Source organism: Pinus tabuliformis, chromosome J (assembly GCF_031772625.1).
Source record: "Pinus tabuliformis cultivar Carrire ecotype Pingquan chromosome J, CPIR1, whole genome shotgun sequence".
Classification (NCBI taxonomy): Eukaryota; Viridiplantae; Streptophyta; class Pinopsida; order Pinales; family Pinaceae; genus Pinus; species Pinus tabuliformis.
The window spans coordinates 1,624,690,930-1,624,693,645 of NC_142295.1; the positions used below are offsets into that span (position 1 = coordinate 1,624,690,930).

The following is a 2,716-nucleotide window of genomic DNA, read 5'->3' on the forward strand; positions in this document are numbered from 1 at the left end:
TTGTGGTCTGTTTAATTTGACTCGTTCGGTCAAATTTTGGAATTTTCGAAATGACCTTATTGCTATTGAAAATTTAAAAAAATAAAATATAAAGGAGGTGGTGGACCACCACCCCACGCCTCTATATAAGAACACATTAATCATTTTAACGTGAGGAGGTCGGCGGGTATCGAGCCCATGCTAGCAACGTGGGCTGGCCCGCCATCGTGCGGTGGCCCCATGTATAATAAAGAACCCATTAATACATACCCTCCATTTAACGCATACGCCCTCATATATATTTAATACACCAAACATTAATGTGCCCTTTTAATAGGTGTTACAGAGGGCTGCCCAATGCAGACCCGACCCCCAACAAATGTGGTCGTTCAAAAAAAAAACAGTAATGTGTTAAAATGAGAGGGGCAGGGATTGACCACCTGACCCCTTGATGCAGGAGCATTCAACCAGGGGTAGACAAGTGGAGGTGTTTGTCTCGCAAGCTAAATTGGTTCACAGGTCATTGTATCTGAGTTGTTTTTTTTTTTATTTGTTTATTTCCTTAGTTGTCCGCAGTTAAGACACAACATCAGTTTCGGTTTCATTTTTCTTTTTCTATTAGGATGTTTGTTTTTATTTACTTACAAAAAAACTCTGTTCTTTTAAATTAACTCTAGAATTTGGATGAATAGGAAATTGACAGTTTTATATGATAACTGTATGTAACTGCTAACAATTTCCAGAACTGTTTAATGACTCATGTAAAAGCAAAAAGAACATAACGATGGGGTTGATTTTTGGATCCCATCATAGAATAATAGGAATAAAGAATTTTACAATTGATAATTCGCAATCATCTGAATCTCATATGCAATTAGTTTCTTTCCTGTTCTTAAATAAATATATTGAGCACATTTTAAAAATAGAAGTAGGCATTGGTAGACTGAAACATTTTAACAGACATTACGACAAGCAAATACCGTGAGGCTGAGAGCATGGGAACGCTATTGCAAAAATACGGAGAAGGAACCATCAAAAGATTTACAGTCTTCACAAACAGAACAAGCGTACAAGCAAACCAACAGAGGGTTTTATTTCTAACATCCACAAAGTTAACGGCACGAAGATAGCATCAAGACCAGGTATAAAAAACTCGTCACAATAACCTTTCAATTGCAAATACGAATTTAATGTTAAGCTACAGGAGTCGCTGTAAACTAATTTAAAGATTGAATCAAAACAATTCGTATTTCAAGTAGAATAGAGAACTAGGTTCAAGACCCTAAATTTATAAGCATATAAATTAACCAGTCCGTGTTACAATAAGGCCGAGTACCCGGGTTCAAAACCCTGGAAAATGTGCTCATAATGCGGAACCCCAAATTTCAAGCAGGACAACAACCTATCTAAAATCCACAGAAGGACGAGATAAACTGTAACGACACTAAAGCCTGAGACCGTGACACATTAACAACAACAGTTGACAAATAGGAAAATCATAGAGAGACCCTACCCGATCTAGTAGAGCGCAAGAAGAGCCGAGACCTTAGTTAACCACTCGCCCTCCACCTGCAACCACCATGTACAGAGGGTCAGTAACAGAATACAAACAAACTTAGGGAGAGCACGAAGACAAAGTAAGGGTTTCACTTACCAGAGAGAGGGCCAACTAATTGCAGGAACAAAAACCATAATAGGTAGCGAAACAACAAGGGACCCTGCTCACAAGGGGCCATTACTGTTAGAACTAGAACGAGAAGCAAAGTTATACTAAAACAAGGAAAGAAAGCTTACCTGAGGAGTCTGTGAGCCAAGGACGAGAACGAGGTCACCTCGTGGCCGCCACCTAAGCATACAAGTAAACAAAAGCAAAATAAATAGCAGAGCCATCGAACTGTAACCGACAAAACACAAATACAATAATTCCAAGAGCATTCAAAAGAAACGAGTTGACATTTGTGTCACAAAGAACCATCGGACACAGTAGTAGAACGTTGAAAGGCAGTCCAGAGCCCTCAAGCAGAATGACAAGTAAACAGAGGCCTCCATCAAAACAGGTAAAGCACCACAGGGTCTTACCCCCGGATGAGCCGTGGCCGAGAAGCCAAGCGGAGTGCCAGAGTAATGAGAACGAAACCCTTAGGAAGATAAAACCAGAGCGCAGACCTCTTAGAGCAGACCAACTACCGGCGGAAATGACGGGCCAAGTGAGGAGTTAGGGTTACAACACCAAGTGGGAGAACGACACCCGAGAAATGAGACAGTTGTCTCCCTCTTAAAGAACACCATAGCAATCACTTAAAGCACAACAAAATATCCCACTACTACAAAGTCCTACCAAATATCATATAATTAATTATTGCAAATAAATCAAATATCTCATGTCCAGTGAAGGTACGTGGGATGGACCCATCAAATTTTGGTATTAGAGCAGGTTAGTGGACTGAAATGGAAGTTGGGAGAAGAGGTCGTGCCAGAGCTATTCGACGAGTCGTCGATGAGGGGTTGAGAGAAGAGCTTAGGATCCTGAACGCTCATTTGGAGGCAGTAGAAGCATGAAGGGTAAGGGATCCAGAAGGTAGAGATGATAGTGAGGAAGATACTGTAGTTGCAACAGATGGATTAGATGAAGAAGGACCTGAGATTAAATTATTAAGGTCAGTTTTGTTGGCTAGCAGTAAGCCAAGACCTGAAATTCCGAACTATGATGGGAGTCTGTCCACAGAAGTGCTATTGG

The 2,716-nt window shown here is 40.7% G+C and overlaps 1 long non-coding RNA gene across 3 annotated transcripts; it reads right to left on the reverse strand.

Moving 5' to 3' along the window:
• Positions 1 to 1,228: 1,228 nt before the first annotated feature.
• LOC149233703 (uncharacterized) lies at positions 1,229 to 2,255 on the reverse strand. Of its 3 annotated transcripts, XR_016248246.1 has the most exons (4): positions 2,059 to 2,255; positions 1,774 to 1,825; positions 1,634 to 1,697; positions 1,229 to 1,548 (listed from the first exon to the last, which is right to left on the reverse strand). It is a non-coding gene; the product is annotated as an uncharacterized LOC149233703 (long non-coding RNA). The 3 variants fall into 3 exon arrangements; XR_016248244.1 differs by having other exon boundaries at positions 1,774 to 2,254; XR_016248245.1 differs by having other exon boundaries at positions 1,634 to 1,825; positions 2,059 to 2,247.
• Positions 2,256 to 2,716: the final 461 nt, after the last annotated feature.